Below are 18,935 nucleotides of genomic sequence, written 5' to 3' on the forward strand. Positions count from 1 at the left end.
ACTTTGCCCAGCCTTGGGCCTTGGTAGCAGAATCAGAGTGCCTCCACCATGGCCTGGACCCCTCTCCTCCTCGGCCTCCTCGCTCACTGCACAGGTGCTGCACCCAGGCTCAGACCCACTGCAGCCCCAGGGATTGGGGCAATCCAGGCCCTGACTCTGAGCTCAGCAGGGGGCTGGTTGTAGGGGGAAGGATGGTTATGATCCTGCTGCAGGATGAGAGACTGGAGGGGTGTAATCTCCCTAAATCCTCACTGGCTCTGTGTGACCCTGAGGCGCTACACCTGCCCGGAGAAAAATGAAAATGGACCCCTTTGTTCAAAAACTCCATACACCAGCCAGGCCTATTGGCCTCAGGGGCTGAAATGATTGGAGGGTGGAAACAGGGGGCCCAGATCCCTGGAGCTCAGGCCAGGTAGGTGAGGGCCTCCTGAGATGAGATCCACAGCTGAAATCTCCCTTTTCTCTCTTGACGGTTCCGTGGCTTCCTATGAGCTGACTCAACCCCCGTCAGTGTCTGTGACCCTGGAACAGACGGCCAGAATCACTTGTAGAGGAAACAACATAGGAAGGAAGTATGTTCAATGGTACCAGCAGAAGTCAGGCCAGGCCCCCATGCTGGTCATCTATAGTAACAGCAACCGGCCCTCAGGGATCCCTGGCTGATTCTCTGGCACCAACTCAGGGAAAATGGCCACCTTGACCATCAGCAGGGCCCAGGCCGAAGACGAGACTGACTATTACTGCCAGGTGTGGGACAGCAGTAGTGATGCTCACGGTGACACAGGCAGAGGGGGAAGGGAGTTGAAAACCCCTTTCACCATCTGTGTTACACTTTTCTCCAGCCCCAGAAGGCCTGTGCACAAAGCAATCAGAAGGTCTGACAGAGGTGTCCAGACCCAAGGTCCCCTGACCTCCCTATATACCCACCCTTCAGGTGGTATCTCCAGAAGGTGTATCAGGGTTGATTTGTAGATCCTGAGATTGTCTGGGCCAGACTGTGTGTGAGAACAAAGGGACTGGCTGGAAGGACAAACAAAAACACCCATCCACTTCTCATTACCACTGCATTTCCGTGTGGTGGCCATAGCCCATTCCTTCATTCAACTGACCAGTATTAGAGTCCAGAATTTCCCAGCTCAGCTGAGCTCCAGAAGCCCTGCCACCATGACAGCTGGGGATTCTGAGTGGAGCACACTAGTGCATTACCCACTGTGGTGTCACCCCCCTCCTGGGCTCACACATGCACCCACCTCTGCCTGGAGCCCCTGACAGCTCACAGGGGTCCTCCTCTCTGGGAAGTGCCCTTGGATCAGAAAACTGCCTCCCCAGGTTTCTGCCCCTTCTCAGAGAGGTTCAGGTGCATGCTGGCCTGAATCTAAGGTCCCAATGCCCTGCCTCACTTTCTCATGTCCTGAAAGGTCCCAGCTTTAGAGCTCCCTGTAGGAATGAGGCCTCATCTGATGTCTCACTCTGTGTGGGTCACTTCTCCTTCGGCCCATTCTGACCTTCTTCCTCCTTCCAGCTCTCCTACACACGCACTTCTCCATCTCAGAGTCTGCTTCCAGGAACCCAATCCAGGCTGGTGGGCATCCCTGACAGGGTCCTCAGGGACATGAAGAGATCACTATATACCCACATCTGAGGTTTCTCCCCCTTGTTCCCCAATGTGCTTGTCCAATCCCCAGATAGATCAGATTGGCCCTTGTATTTTTATACAATGAGAAAAGATACAGACACACTAGGTGCTCTGGGTTCTGACAGACAGTTGGAGAGTCACATCCATCCTGATGCTGAATGAGGGACATTGGGGCAGTTGCCTCCTCCTACAAAGTGACCAGAAGATACACAACCACGGACTGAGACACAAAATGGGTGCAATGTCACTTCTACCTCCCAAATCTTGCACAAGAATCTTTCCACACCCACCCTACCAATAAATATAGATAGAAAACTATTCTGGGAAATACAGTTTCAATGCTGTCAGTTAATAAACCACCACAGTCCCCCATCGTCCACATGAAATCTATCCACATCCCCAGAAACCACAGTCTGCAAATAAAGAGAATATCAGTAGCCATGCTTCCACCTAATATGATAAAAATATCCAGTGAACAATTAAAAACACGTTCATCCTTTCCCCTAAAGAGGATACAAAATACCTTTTTCTCTACTAGCGATATTTCTCATTGTCCCAGCTAATTTGATATCCTATAACTTCATATTGATACATAAAGTTAACTATTGTGAATACATCTGATGCTAGATGGTAATAGTATGACCCAGGAGAACAAAACAGAAACATAGGATTAATATGTATCTAAACATATTCATATCAACATAAGGAAGAAACACTTGTTCCTTCTATTGTCCTCATTTCTGCCACTACATGTGGTCAGTGGTGTCTATAATTACATCTTCACCACCCACTCCAGATTCCCCTTCCCACAACAAATACCTGAGAGAGTTGTCATCCCTGCCAGTTGCGATGACCAAAACTCTATTCTGGAACATTCACCCATTATCAGACCTGCTGAATTGGAATGTGCTGATTTTTTTTTTTTTTTACTGTAATCATAGTCCCAGATAATATTAGGGGATCTCCTGAGTCCATACATAAACCTGCTTCCCCAATTGTGTAGGAGAGACCCAACTGCCCCTTGATAGACATCGGAATCACCAACCCAGTGCCCCCTACTTTTCCTGGTGATTCACTGCCAGAAAGACACAGGAGGGGCCATGGCGCCCTCTCAACCACCAGTACAGAGCAGCCAAGATCCCGCTGGGTATCATCCCATTCACAGCACACAATCCATGTGGCTGATGAAAAAGTCTGTTCCTAAACCATTTTTTCCACATCACTACAGGGTCTACAATCTGTATCAAGCTCAGTTGATGAGGACAGGACAATTAAGCCCAAGAACCAGGTGACCTAGTAGGACCTGGGGAGACAAGGAGAGGAAGTGAGATGTTCCAGGGTGGCCCAGACCCCTGGCCTGTGACACTCAGTGAGCACACAGTCCCCTGGGGGGGGGGGGTGGGGGCTCACAAGATGCACCTGCAGGCGCGGCAGTTGGGTGGGGCCCCGGGCATCTGCATGTGGAACAGCTCCCAGGTGCCTGTGGTGCCGATCCTCCCAGGACCACACTCTGTGTGGCCTTACTCCTACTCCCTGGCTGCTCCCAGCATAGGTGAGAGGCCCACAGGGAGGCACAGCGTGTGGCACAGGCACCCTGCTCTCTCCCAAGCAGGGTCCCTGGGGTCAGGTGCTTGCCCTCACCTCTGTCCAAATTGCTCCCTCCCCTCAGTGCTAGACCAGTCACTTCTGACTCAGCCTCCCTTTCTTCCTCCAGGCCCCTCCCCTCTCCTGTCTTAGGAGCTCCATGCCTCCCCTGACCTGAGGCTGCCTCCATCCCTGTCAGTGGCCCTTGGGAAGCCCAGGATTCCCTGCTCTAGGGGTAAGCTCAGGCATGAACATGCATCTTGGTACCAGCAGAAGGAAAGCCGGGTACCCAATCTGGTATGCAGATATGAGCAACCATCTGGGTCTGATTCTGAGGATGCAATTTAAGGACATGGCCCCCTGAGCATGACCAGGACCAGAAGGGCCAGGACCAGGCTGTCCATTGCTGTGTCAGCTATCATGGCAGCAGAAATGGCTGGCAGTGACTCACAGTGACACAGAAGGATGGGGGATGGGACACAACCCTCCTGTCACAGCCTGCCTCTCATTCCCACCTGCCCTCTGAGCAGCTGTTGGTCAGGCCTTAGGATCAGGTATTCTCCCTGGTCCTGGCCTGACCCTCCAGTGTGGGAGAATCCAGTAAGTTCTCTGTGCTCTGGTCTGTGTTTATCCTAATGAACAGAGTTGGGGGCTATTCTGACTATTTGGATTGTAATTGAGTATTATGGTTGATAGTAAAGATTTGGGGTTTCATTAAATATCACACGGGTGGGGCGCCTGGGTGGCGCAGTCGGTTAAGCGTCCGACTTCAGCCAGGTCACGATCTCGCGGTCCGTGAGTTCGAGCCCCGCGTCAGGCTCTGGGCTGAAGGCTCAGAGCCTGGAGCCTGTTTCCGATTCTGTGTCTCCCTCTCTCTCTGCCCCTCCCCCGTTCCTGCTCTGTCTCTCTCTGTCCCAAAAATAAATAAACGTTGAAAAAAAAAATTAAAAAAAAAATAAATATCACACGGGTGATATAATCACATGTTACTCAGGAGGGGAGACAGCTGTCCCAACAGCACAGTCCTGCGGAAACTCCTCCTCTCCTTGGATACAGGCAGCCTGCACGGGCCACAGGGGCCATGTGTACTCGCTTTCCTCGATGAGGCATCCCCACATCCGGAAGGACTGCCTGATGCTTCATGAAGAGGGGACCAGGCCCCTGCTGCCCCAGGCCCTTCCTTAGATTTTACACAAACTGTGGAGGAAGTGCAGCCGCCATCTTGGATCCCACCTGGGGACTTTCTCCTGGCACCACTGTCCTCCCACTGCCCCAAATCCCATCACCTGCACCAGGCAGGTCCGACCCTTAGCTCAGGACTGACCCACAGGGACTCACATCCACCCCCAGGCTGACCCTGTGTGGTGGCTTTGCCTGCATTCTGGTCCCAGCTGTCATTCTGAGGGAGGAGACCTTATCCAAGACATGAATAAGTTTTTTTCATAAATTGAATTTCTCTTCACAAATCTTTGACTTGTGGTTTTGAAATCAATTTTTAGAGCAATTTCATGAGGTCAAAACGACAGATGAGGAATGTTTTAAGAGGGAAAGCAGATGCTTCCCCAGTTTCCACTCCTGGCTTGAATCAGAGCAATACCTTCATGGGAGCAGGGAGACACAGGACAGAGAATCATTTTCTCCTCACAAAAGCATCACAAGTGCAATTGGAATATTTCCTCTAAAATTTATTTATTACTTATTGATATGAGGAACTAAGTAAAAAGATAATTTTTGGTGGGATTCCCTATGACTGAAATGATATTTCCAGGGAATTTTCAGGTTCAAGGATCATGAACGGGTCACTATAGAGTTATTCTCCAGAGATTCTCACCATAGGCTTTGTCAACAACATGACTTAATGGGCTGGCACGTCCCTAGTCCAGGTGGTCCCATGCCAAGTGTAGCAGCGCTCCCCATAGGCAGCTTCCAGATCTGAGAGGAAGAAGCTGTCTCCTTCAGGACCTGGAACATTCTGGCTGGAGTTGTTCCACATCCCCTCTCAGCCTGTGCAGCCTTCCTCACCTGGTGCAGGTGACTGCTGCTGCCTGGCACCTGCAGCCTCTGCTCTTCTCTCTGCCTCTCAGGGACTGGGGACCTGCAAGCCTCTCCCAGCTTCCCTTCCCTGTCAGGTGCACCCCTCCCTCATGTTCCTGTTCAGCTCAGCCAGTCTGTGGGGCGTTGGGGAAAACAGTGCTAGGTCATCCACGTGGGACGAAACAGGAGGACAGGACAAGCAACATGTGTAGCACCCTAGTCTCCCTGTGGCTTTTAGGTGTGTAAGCAGGGAGGAAAGGGACAATAATACTGCCCTGCTAATAACCACTGCCCTCAGCCCCCAGGTGACCTAGGAAGTTCCCAGGCACTGAGCACACTTGTGTCAAACCTGTTCCTACCTCAGCAGCCTCCTCCTGTTCGTGCCTAGAGGTGGCCTAGAGAACTTGACTTATTACCTAGAAATTGCCTCTTACCACACCTGGCCACGCCCTCTGTGCCCAGAATGCTCACCTTAGGAGAAAACTCCATATAGTCCCTGAACTGGGTTGGGATCCCAGGTCCTTCAGGTTTGTCCCGTTCTTTCAGATCCTATATCCCCCTGCCCGTGCCTACAGAGGGCATGACTGGGCTCTTCCCACACACATTCCACTGCGTGTTTCTCTTCCTGACTTTAGCAGGGCCAGAGTTCCCTCCTCAAGAGGGATCTATGTCTAGATCATGCAGAATTCCTACGATGCAATGTGAGTCAAACTAATGTGGGTCTGAATAAATGTCTGTCTCTGTTTTGGGGGCATTAGTCCCCAGGCACCCCACCACACATTAGCCCTGTATCTGCAGTTGACACCAAAAAGAGCCACCCTGAGTCCTGGGTCCCCCATGTGACACTACCTGTGTGACCTCCCACTACCTCAGAGACAGGTGCAGGGATGCCTCAGTGAAACCTGTGCTCTCTTCCTCCAAAGGAGCCTGTTACATTTTCATGGGTAATCTAGACCCCTCATGTAAGAATGCAAGGCGAGCTGGGGCACCTCGGTGGCTCAGCTGGTTGAGCATCCGACTTCAGGTCATGATCTCGAGATTCGTGAGTTCGAGCCCCACATCGGGCTCAATGCTGTCAGCCTGTCAGCACAGAGCCCGCTTTGGATCTTCTATCCCTCTCTCTCTCTGCTCTTCCCCTGCTCACACTCTCCTCGAAATAAATAAATAAATATTTTTTTTAAAAAAAAAGAATGTGAGGCAAGTAGAAGCCATGCATAGAAACCTCATTCCTCACTGTGGCAACAGTCCATGGAGCAGGAATCAGGACCTGAGCTGTAGGTTATGAATCTACACTTTACAAGGGAAGCCTCTGCAATCCAGCAGCCATTTGGAGTGGCCCCCAGGGGGCAGCAGAGATCACCTGCCAAAACCACACGTAGATCCGGCTCCTAACAGGCAAAGGGGTTTAGTAAGCAGGACCTTCGGGACAATTGTTCAATTATTTGCCATTTGTCTATAGTGTCATCCTTCACTCTCACGTTCAAATTCTTCAGGGTATGTGTGTGTTGGGTCCTGCTCATGAAGACACTGCCTATTTAACTAATACAGGTCCAGGCATTTTGTCTCCCACCAACCCATGCCCTAGCTCACCCTAATGAAACAAAATGCTGTCACTGCCCACAAACACCCATCCTCCCTAGGATCACACGTTTCCCCTCCCTCCCCTGTGCTGACAGACTCAGCTGCTCCTCCTTCCTGGAAGTTCCTCCCACCTGCCCCCTCACCTGTCCCTCCACTCACCTCCCTCAAGGAAGGGGGAGGGGACTGGAAAGTTCTGTTCTTCCCTATTCCCAGTGCCTGCAACACAGTGATTTTCTCTGTAAGCTTTTTTCAACTGAACTTATACATTAAGATGTTTGCTACATGTTTTTCCAACAACTGAAGACAACTTAATTATAGTAAACATTCCCTTGAGGAGTTACTAAACTTTAAAGCCCCCTCTCATTATTTTATACCACAATCATTTCTTTGGCCTCTGATCTGACACCAAAATGGGGATGCTGAGTCACAACCTCTATGACCCGCTGCAGGAGCTCATGGCTCAGAGCAGACATTTACAGCACCATGATGGTTTTGTAAACTCCATGTACTCTAGACAGTGGATGAATTTTATTTGGGTTCTGTGGCCAAAAGCTGTGATCTGGGATAGGACCCTATACCTGTGTGAGCCTTATAGTGTCACCTATAGAATGGGCTCAGAAAATACAGACTCCACCTTTGAGGTCTCAGTGGTCAGACCAGCCAAGGAGTAAACCCAGGACATTGAACTGAGAGGGAGATACCAGCCCCAGACTATGGGACAGGGCTGCCCCTCCCCTCTCTGTGTCTCTTAGGGCAGAGCCCTTCTCTGAAACCACAAAGCTCCACAACAGCAACCCCAGAGGCCCAGCTGATTTGCATAAGCAGCAGGTCTCTCCAGCAAGGGGATAAGAGATGCCTGGAAGGAACTTTGCCCAAGGTCTTGGTAGCAGAATCAGCGCGTCTCCACCATGGCCTGGACCCCTCTTCTCCTCAGTATCCTGGCTCACTGCACAGGTGAGAGGTGTAATCCCCACTTGTGCTCACTGGTTCTGTGTGAGCCCAAAGGGGATGGTCCTGACGAGAGAAAGGGGTGGAAAGAATCTTATTTGTTCAAAGGATCCTTCCCACCAGCCAGTCCCATAAGCTCCTGGGGCTAAGACTTATAAGAGAGGGTACCCTGGGGGTACAGAGAATCCCTGGGGCTCAATGCAGGCCAGGCAACTTATGGGATTTCCCAAAAATGGGTCCTTCATCTTCTAGCCCAACCCATTTTTCTCTCTTGCAGGTTCCGTGGCCTCCTACGTGCTGACCCAGCCCCCGTCAGTGTCAGTGAACCTGGGACAGACAGCCAGAATCACCTGTGGGGGAAACAACATTGGAAGTAAAAATGCTTACTGGTACCAGCAGAAGCCAGGCCAGGCCCCCATGCTGGTCATTTACTATAGCAGCAACCGGCCCTCAGGGATCCCTGACCGATTCTCTGGCACCAACTCGGGGAACACGGCCACCCTGACCATCAGCGGGGCCCAGGCTGAGGACGAGGCTGACTATTACTGTCAGGTGTGGGATGGCAGTAGTGATGCTCACAGTGACACAGGCAGATGGGGAAGTGGGACACAAACCCCTTCCTCATCTGTATCACACTCTTCTCCAGCCTCAGCAGTCTGACCCAGGTCCCCAGACCTCCTATCCACCCATGCTTCACGCAGCACCACCAGAGGATATATCAGGGTTGATCTGGGGGCTCTTGGGATTTTTTTTGAGCCTGAGTATGTTTGGGAACAGAGGACCTGAGTGGAAGGACAAACAGAAAGAAACATCCATCCGCTGCTCCTTACCCCTCCATGTCCATATGGCGGTCATGGGCCATTCCTTCACCCAACTGACGAATATTAGAGGCCTGAATTTCTCAGCTCAGCTGAGCTCCAGAAGCCCTGCCACCATGACAGCTGGGGATTCTGAGTGGAGCACACTAGTGCATTACCCACTGTGGTGTCACCCCCCTCCTGGGCTCACACATGCACCCACCTCTGCCTGGAGCCCCTGACAGCTCACAGGGGTCCTCCTCACTGCGAAGTGCCCTTGGATCAGAAAACTGCCTCCCCAGGTTTCTGCCCCTTCTCAGAGAGGTTCAGGTGCATCCTGGCCTGAGTGAATGAAGGCCCTGCCTCAGGTTCAGATGTCCTGAAGGTCTCAGCTTTAGAGCTCCCTGCAGGGATGGAGGCCTCATCTGATGTCTCACTGCACGTGGGTCACTTCTCCTTCTGCCCAGTCTGACCTTCCTCCTCCTTCCAGATCTCCTACACATGTACTTCTCCATCTCAGAGTCTGATTCCAGGAACCCAATCCAGGTTGGCCAGCATCCCTGACAGGGTCTTCAGGGACATGAAGAGGCTACTATATAAACACATAAAGCTCCGGTTTGTGCCCCAAATCCCCAATATACGTGTCAAAATCCCCAACAGATTAGATTGTTCCTCGTATTTTTAAACGAGAAAAGATGCAGACACACTAGGTGCTCTGGGTTCTGACAGACAGTTGAAGGGTCACATCTATCCTGATGGTGAATGAGGGACATTGGGGCAGTTGCCTCCTCCTACAAAGTGACCAGAAGATACACAACCATAGACTGAGACACAAAATGGGTGCAATGTCACTTCTACCCCCCAAATCTTGCACAAGATTCTTTCTTCACACCCACCCTACCCCAGAATACAGACAGAAAACAATTCTGTGAAATACAGTTCAGTCTGTCGATGTTGACACATAATAAGCCACCACAGTCCAACCTCATCCACGTGAAATCCACCCAATCCAGGCAAACCACAATCTCCAAATAAAGAGAATATTGGCAGCCATGCTTCCACGTGATGTGACAAACTATCCAAACTATCCAATGAAAAATTACCAACATGTTCATCCTTTCCCAGGAGGATACAAAGTACACTACTGTCTGATGGTGGTATTTATTTTTGTCCCAGCTGAAATGATATCCTATAGCTTCATATTGAGACATAAAGTTAACTATTATGAACACATTGGATGTTAGATGATAATGAGATGACCCAGGAGAACAAAACAGAAACATAGGATTAATAGGTTTCCAAACATATTCATATCAACTTAAGGAAGAAACACTTGTTCCTTCTATTGTCCTCATTTCTGCCACTACCCTGTGGTCAGAGTTATGTCTATAGTTACATCTTCACCACCCACTCCAGATTCCCCTTCCCTCAGCAAACACCTGAGTTAGTCAGTTGGGTCCCTGCCAGTTGAGACAACCAAACCTCCATTCCGGAACATTCACCCATTATCAGATCTGTTGAATTGTATTGTGGTGAGTTGATGACTACAGTCACAGACCCAGGGAATATTAGGGGATCTCCTGAATCCATACATCCACCTACTTACCCTCATTGTGTGGTAGAAAATCCCTTACCCCTTGACAGTAGCCAAGAATCACCCCAGCCAGTACCCCCTACTTTTCCCAATGACTCACTGCCAGGCAGAGCCAAAGGGTTCATGGTGCACACTCAGCCAGCAGGGCCGTGCGATCAAGCAAAGCACAAAGTCCCAAGGATGACAAGGGAACATTTAGTTGATGGCTCACTGGGGATAACAGTGAGTGCTGCTACTTGCACTCCCACCTCAATTCCTAGACCCGTGAATCCCAACTAGGGGAGAAGCAATACCATATATGTCTAATACATGACAACTGAAAGTACACACAGAGTCCCAGAGGACATGGCGTGAACCCTGTGTGCTATTGCCACCACCCAGGTGGCAGCAGAGGTCACTTGCCTAGCCACCTGGTGATGGAGTGGGCCTGGTATCAGGGCTCCTAACATGGCAGGGGGAGCTAGTAACCATGACCTAAGATCTGAAGGAAAAGGTATCTTCCTTCTTAAGTATCATGCTTGACACTGATGTACAAAATCCTTTGGCTCCTTATTCCTCTGATCCAGATCTTGCAGTAATTATTTCTTAGGCACAGATCTGGGACTTAAATCTCCTACATACACCCCAGTGGTGTTAAGGCTCTCTTAAGTCTGCAAAGCCCCCAGGACGATGGGACAAGATGGAGGAACAGCATGGAAGTTTTTTGTGTGTTTTTGTTTTTGTTTTTTTTTTTTGTGTGTGTGTGTGTCTCTCGTCCCTGAAATACAGCAAGATCAACACTAAACCACCCTGCAAACCTAGAAAATTGATTTGAGGATTAACACAACAATCTGCACAACCTGAGCAGAGAACTTAGCAGGTATGTGGAGCAAAGAGGTGAACTGGGGGAGAAGCCATGGAGGGCAGGGGGCTGTTTTTGTTTGTGGAGAGGGAATGGAGGCGGGGGGTGGGGGAGAATACGGGAAAAGTATCCCCCCCACAAAAGCAGCTGGAGAGAAAGTGGAAAAGTGGAAACAGCCGCAGGGACTGAACCAAAAAGGGAGAAAGGAGAGGGTTTAAATTCCACTAAGACTCTATAAACAGGGGGAGTGCAGAGGCTGAAACTCTGTAGCTCGATACCTGGTGGTGCTCTGGTGGGAAGGACGAATCCCCGGGAGCAGACTGAAGTCCAGGTGTCTTCAGGACACACGGGAGAGGCAGTTCCCCTGCTGGGAGGGCTCCCCACAGGCAAAGATCCCAAAGGATCCTGAACAACAACCACATTCGCTGGTGCTGGAACAAGCTTGTTGTGGGTGAAGCCTGGTGACAGATTTGTGTTGTGATTTTCCATAATCTCTGAAAAGCTGCTGCTACACTATCTCGCGAACTGTTTCTGGGGCGGGCTGGCACTCAGCCACAGTCTCTGGGCATCACCAGCAGCACGGTCCGCAAACATTCCTGGGTGCAGCCGGCACCTGGCCATTGCTCAGTGAGACCCTCCCCCAGAGGGTCTGAGTGGGTCAAAGCCACAGTCCCTCAGAAGCGAGGGGTCAGGAAACACAGCCCCATCTGAGATAAAACTCAGGAGGGAGGTACCGCCTGGCAACCTGACAGCTTGGTCACAGACAGTGTAAAAGCAGGGAGTGGACGGAAACCGGAGACAAAGGAAGGGTGCGCGACTGCCCATCAGGGAGAACAGAGTTCTAATACTACAGACTGGGGGTAGATGGGTGACGCCATTTTTGCCCCTCCTGCGCATGCACATACACACACACACACACACACACACACACACACACACACACAAGTGCCACAATAATCCACCCCAGTAAGCTAAGCAGCACCATCTAGTGGAGAATGGAGCCATTACACTAAGCCCCGAACAACTGGGCCAACCTTGCTCTTCAGGAACACCACAAGTCTCTCCACCTGCTTAGTTTACAGACTATAAAGTGTTTCATAGTTTGACATCTAGGGGAAGACAATGTGATTTCAATGGTATTTCAGTCTGTTCGCTGGTCCATCTATTCAATTTTCTTTTTTTTTTCTTTTTCATTTCTTTTCTTTTTCTTGAATAGGGAAAGAGAAAAAGTGTATTTTTATTTTCAATTTTTATTAAAAATATTTTTTATTTTTTTCTACAATATTTTCTTACCTTTTTGCAAATTTTTCAAATTCTGTTTTACTTCCATCATTTCATTTTATTCTATTTCATTGTATTCATTTTCACAGGAAGTTCATGACCACTAAACTACCCTGCAAGAAATTTTAAGGGGGACTCTCTGAGGGAGAAAAGACAAGGAAACAAAAAAAGACCAAAAGCAACAAAGACTAGAAAGGACCAGAGAACACCACCAGAAACTCCAAATCTAAAAGAAACGTAATGGCAATAAACTCATATCTTACAGTACTCACTCTAAACGTCAATGGATTAATGCTCCAATCAAAAGACATAGGCTAACAGAATGGATAAGAAAACAAGATCCATCTATATGCTGTTTACAAGAGACCCACTTTAGACCTAAAGACACCTTCAGATTGAAAGTAAGGGGATGGAGAACCATCTATCATGCTAATGGTGGACAAAAGAAAGCCAGAATAGCCATACTTATATCAGACAATCCAGGCTTTAAATTAAAGACTGTAACAAGAGATGAAGAAGGGCATTATATCATAATTAAGGGGTCTATCCACCAAGAAGATCTAACAATTGTAAACATTTATGCTCCAAATGTGAAGGCGCTGAAATATATAAATCAATTAATCACAAACATAAACTCATTGATAATAATACCATAATAGTAAGGGACTTCAACACCCCACTTACAACAATGGACAGATCATCTAAACAGAAAATCAACAAGGAAACAATGGCTTTGAATGACACACTGGACCAGATGGACTTACCAGAAATATTCAGAACATTTCATCCTAAAGCAGCAGAATATACATTCTTCTCCAGTACACATGGAACGTTCTCCAGTATAGATCACATACTGGTACATAAATCAGCCCTCAACAAATGCAAAAAGATTGAGATCATACCGTGCAGATTTTCAGACCACAACGCTCTGAAACTAGAAGTCAGCCACAAGAAAAAATGTGGAAAGATAACAAATACTTGGAGACTAAAGACCATCCTACTGAGGAATGAATGGGCTAACCAAGAAGTTAAAGCGGAAATTAAAAAGTACATAGAAGCCAATGAAAATGATAACATCACAGCCCAAAACCTCTGGAACTCTGCAAAGGCAGTCATAAGAGGGACGTATATAGCAATCCAGGCCTTCCTAAAGAAGACAGAAAGATCACAGATACACAACCTAACCTTACACCTTAAAGAGCTGGAAAAAGAACAGCAAATAAAACCCCAAACCAGCAGAAGACAGGAAATAATTGAGGTTAGAGCAAAAATCAATGCTATTGAAACAAACAAAAAAAAGAACAGTAGAATAGATCAATGAAACCAGAAGCTTGTTCTTTGAAAGAATTAACAACATTAATAAACCCCTAGCCGGTTTGATCAAAAAGAAAAAGGAAAGGACCCAAATAAATAAAACCAAGAATGAAAGAGGACAGATCACAAGCAACACAGCAGAAATAAAAACAATAATAAGAGAATATTATGAGCAATTATATGCCAATAAAATGGGAAATCTGGAAGAAATGGACAACTTCCTAGAAACATATACACTACCAAAACGGAAACAGGAAGAAATAGAAAAGTTGAACAGACCCATAACCAGTAAAGAAATTAAATTACTAGTCAAAAATCTCCCAAAACACAAGAGTCCAGGGCCAGATGGCTTTCCAGGGGAATTCTACCAAACGTTTAAGGAAGAGTTAACACCTATTCTCTTGAGGCTGTTCCAAAAATAGAAATGGAAGGAAAACTTCCAAACTCTTTCTATGAAGCCAGCATTACCTTGATTCCAAAACCAGACAAAGACGCCACTAAAAAGGAGAACTATAGACCAATTTCCCTGATGTACAAGGATGCAAAAATCCTCAACAAGATATTAGCCAGCCGGATCCAACAATACATTAAAAAAAATTATTCACCACGACCAAGTGGGATTTATACCTGGGACGTAGGGCTGGTTCAATATCCGCAAAACTATCAGTGTGATTCATCACATGAATAAAAGAAAGGACAAGAACCACATGATCCTCTCAACAGATGCAGAGGAAGCATTTGGCAAAATACAGCATCCTTTCTTGATAAAAACCCTCAAGAAAGTAGGGACAGAAGGATCATACCTGGAGATCATAAAAACCATATAAGAACGACCCAACGCTAATATCATTCTCAATGGGGAAAAACTGAGAGCTTTCCCCCTAAGGTCAGGAACAAGACAGGGATGTCCACTCTTGCCACTGCTATTCAACATAGCATTGGAAGTCTTAATCCCAGCAATCAGACAACACAAAGAAATAAAGGCATCCAAATCGGCAAGGAGGAAGTCAAACTTTCACTCCTTGCAGACGACATGATGCTCTATATGGAAAACCCAAAAGATTACACCAAAAAACTGCTAGAACTGATCCGTGAATTCAGCAAAGTGGCAGGATATAAAATCAATGCATAGATATCGGTTGAATTCCTATACACCAACAATGAAGCAACAGAAAGAGAAATCAAGGAATGGATCCCATTTACAATTGCACCAAAAACCATAAAATACCTAGGAATAAATCTAACCAAAGAGGTGAAAAATCTACACACTGAAAACTATAGAAAGCTTGTGAAAATATTGAAGAAGACACAAAAAAAAAAATGGAAAAAGATTCCATGCTCCTGGATAGGAAGAACAAATATTGTTAAAATGTCAATACTACCCAAAGCAGTCTTCATATTCAATGCAATACCTATCAAAATAACACCAGTATTCTTCACAGAGCTAGAACAAACAATCCTATGATTTGTATGGAACCAGAAAAGACCCTACATAGCCAAAGCAGTCTTGAAAAAAAAAAAAAAACAACAACAAAGGAAACATCACAGTCCTGGACTTCAAGCTGTATTACAAAGCTGTAATCATCAAGACAGTATGGTACTGGCACAAAAACAGACACTCAGATCAGTGGAACAGAATAGAAAACCCAGAAATAGACCCACAAATGTATGGCCAACTGATCTTTGACAAAGCAGGAAAGAATATCCAATGGAATAAAGACAGTCTCTTTAGCAAGTGATGCTGGGAAAACTGGAGAGCAGCATGCAGAAGAATGAACCTGGACCACTTTCTTACAGCATACACAAAAATAAACTCAAAATGGATGAAAGACCTCAATGTAAAACAGGAAGCCCTCAAAATCCTAGAAGAGAAAGCAGGCAAAAAACCTCTTTGACCTTGGCCGCAGCAACTTCTTACTCAACATGTCTCCAGAGGCAAGGGAAACAAAAGCAAAAATGAACTTTTGGGACCTCAACAAAATAAAAAACTTCTGCACAGCGAAGGAAACAATCAGCAAAATTAAAAGGCAGCCGACAGAATGGGAGAAGATATTTGCAAATGACATATCAGATAAAGGGTTAGTATCCAAAATCTATAGAGAACTTATCAAACTCAACACCCCAAAATCAAATAATCCAGTGAAGAAATGGGAAAAATACATGAATAGACACTTCTCCAAAGAAGACATCCTGATGGCCAAGTGACACATGAAAAAATGTTCAACATCACTCATCATCAGGGAAATATAAATCAATACCACAATGAGATACCACCTCACACCCGTCAGAATGGCTAACATTAACAACTCAGGCAACAACAGATGTTGGCGAGGATGCGGAGAAAGAGGATCTCTTTTGCATTGTTGGTGGGAATGCAAACTCGTGCAGCCACTCTGGAAAATAGTATGGAGGTTCCTCAAAAAAGTAAAAATAGAACTACCCTACGACCCAGGAATTGCACTACTAGGTATTTATCCAAGGGATACAGGTATGCTGTTTCAAAGGGGCACATGCACCCCAATGTTTATAACAGCACTATCAACAATAACCAAAGTATGGAAAGAGCCAAAATGTCCATCAATGGATGGATGGATGGATAAAGAAGATGTGGTATATATATACAATGGAATATTACTCAGCAATCAAAAAGAATGAAATCTTGCCATTTGCAACTACATGAATGGAACTAAGGGTATTATGCTAAGCTAAATTAGTCAGAGAAAGACAAATATCATATGACTTCAGTCATGTGAGGGCTTTAAGATACAAAACAGATGAACATAAGGGAAGGGAAGCAAAATATAAAACATTTTATAAAAACAGGGAGGGGGACAAAACATAAGAGACTCTTAAATATAGAGAACAAACATAGGGTTGCTAGAGGGGTTTTGGAGGGGGATGGGCTAAATGGGTAGGGGCTTAAGGAATCTACTCCTGAAATCATTGTTGCACCATGTGCTAACTAACTTGGATGTAAATTAAAAAATAAATAAATTATAGAATGTAAAAAAAGTCTATAAAGCCCCCTCCCTCTGAGAACACACATTGTACCCCCCTCTTTGCTCTGAGAGCCTCCTGTCCTGACTTCGAAGAGAAGTTCCTCCTTTCCCCCCTAAACCGTCTCCAGGGGGCTGGTGCCAATTTTCTTTTCTTTTTCTTTTTCCATTCCAAGGACACAGCAGCTATTCAATAACCATTACTCAACCTCATACATTATATTAAATATTTTTATTACCTAATGCATTTTCCCTAGCAACTGAAGTCAAAATTATCATTTCAATTTCACATGAAGTATTCTTAGAATTCAGCCAATTTCATTCTCTTATACTCAAATCATATCTTTTGAGCATGTGATATGTCCCTGCCCCAGCCACACATTGGAGATTCTGAGACACAGCACTTACCACCTGTCCAAGAGCTCATGGCCAAGGGTAGACTCTTACAGCAGCTCCATGGACCTTTAACAACTCCACGTGCACCTGGAAAGGAGGAAATTTTATTCAGGTTCTGGCTCTCACAAACTGTGATCTGCAATAGAACGCTGCTCCTGCCTCAGGGTTTCCCTGGAGTAGGGGTGAGGAGGGTCACTGCACTGGGGCCTGGGAATGTCAGAGGAGACTCAGTGTGGAAATGCTATGGAGATGGAGCTAGAAGCGGACCAGCTCGAGGCCCCCACCACAACACAACGATGGATGAGACACTTGGAACTCCTGGATGATATTAACCACCTTCCTCCTGAGCCAGAATGGAGCAGAGGAAAGACCGGGAGCCCAAGACAATCTCAGTATCACCACCATGACTCTGGCCACCTTCATGACAGCACCCAGAACGATTCAGTGAGCACGATTTCAGGTTCCCTGAAAACACAGATAGACTGTCTCTCAGTGGCCAGAACAGCCTAGGATGTAGGCCAGGGCACAGACTGAATGGGGGCTACAGCCCCAGACTAGTGACTACCAGGAGGAGGATCCCCTGGGCTGGGGGTGGAGACTACAAGGGATACCTGTCCTCTCTCTGTGCCTTGGGGCTGAGCCCTTCCCCCTTCTCTGCAACCACAAAGCTCTTCAGCAACAGCTCCAGAGCCTCTATTGATTTGCATAACCAGCAGGAGTCTCCAGCAAGGGAAAAAGAGAGGCCTTAGGAGGAATTTTGCCCAGCCTTGGACCTTAGTAGCAGAATTGGGGCGCCTCCACCACGGCCTGGACCCCTCTCCTCGTCGGCCTCCTTTCTCACTGCACAGGTGTTGTGCCCAGGCTCACTGGGATCTGGGACAAGCTTGGCCCTGACTCTGAGCTCCTGCCCCAGTGGGGGACAGGATCTCTTCACCTTGCTGCAGGATGAGGGGCTAAAGGGGTGAAATCTCCCATTTTGCTCACTGGCCCTGTGTGAGCTCTAAGGGGCTGCACCTGCCCAGAGAAAGGGACTGGGAGTTTCTCATTTGTTCAAAGGTTTTATCCACCAGCCAGGCCCATGGGCCCCTGGGGCTGTGATTGATGGGTGGGGACAACTCTGGGGGCCAAGAAACCTCTGGAGTTCGGTCCAGGCCAGGAAGGCAGAGCCCAGTCAGCTGGAAACCCACCTCTCATAATCTCTCTTGCAGGTTCTGTGGCCTCCAATGAGCTGACTCGGCTCCTGTCAGTGTCAGTGGCCCTGGGACAGACGCCAGGATCACCTGTGGAGAAAACAACATTGGAAGGAAATATGTCCAATGGCACCAGCAGAAGTCAGGCCAGGCCCCCATCTATTATTGCAGCAACTGGCCCTCAGAGATCCCTGAGTGATTCTCTGGCTCCCAACTCAGGGAACATGGCCACCCTGACCACCAGTGGGGCCCAGGCCAAGGACAAGGCTATTTCTGTGCCACCTACCATGTCATTGGGAGCACCTGGCAATGACTCACAGTGACACAGACAGATGGGGAAGTGAGACACAAATGCTCCCGCCCTGGCCTGATGCTCATTCTCTCCATCCTCTGAACAGCCATAGGCCATGTCTTAGGGTCGGGTGTCCTCTCTGGTCTTGGCCCTGACCCTCAGGGTTGGAAAGACTTCCCCTCAGGGCCTTTGTTAATCACACTGAGAAATAGTAGGGGGTGGGGAGGTAGGGGGCCTGTTTTGAATCACAAAGACTGTGGCGCCCTGTGGGTCCAGAGGTCCCCCTACTGGCTGAACCTTGGCACAGCCTTGTCCCCTCTCCAGGCAAGTAGCTCCTCACTCCTCTCAGGAGTGACCTGAAAAGTCAAGATACTGGAAGGAAAATGCGCAGCTCCTAGCTGGCCCCTGATTCATGGGGGTCCTTCCACTTGTTGGTTTATGTGATCACCCT

At 47.6% G+C, this 18,935-nt stretch overlaps 1 long non-coding RNA gene and 2 gene segments (V, D, J or C); 2 read left to right on the forward strand and 1 right to left on the reverse strand.

Moving 5' to 3' along the window:
* The window catches only part of LOC115528231, a 917,695-nt gene that overhangs the window by 838,132 nt on the left and 60,628 nt on the right, over nucleotides 1-18,935 (forward strand).
* The window catches only part of LOC116738411, a 688,014-nt gene that overhangs the window by 641,385 nt on the left and 27,694 nt on the right, over nucleotides 1-18,935 (forward strand).
* LOC115528237 lies at nucleotides 16,820-18,656 on the reverse strand. The gene is made up of 3 exons (XR_004344322.1): nucleotides 18,479-18,656; nucleotides 18,190-18,282; nucleotides 16,820-17,089 (listed from the first exon to the last, which is right to left on the reverse strand). It is a non-coding gene; the product is annotated as an uncharacterized LOC115528237 (long non-coding RNA).

The sequence above is a fragment of the Lynx canadensis genome, chromosome D3 (assembly GCF_007474595.2).
Source record: "Lynx canadensis isolate LIC74 chromosome D3, mLynCan4.pri.v2, whole genome shotgun sequence".
Classification (NCBI taxonomy): Eukaryota; Metazoa; Chordata; class Mammalia; order Carnivora; family Felidae; genus Lynx; species Lynx canadensis.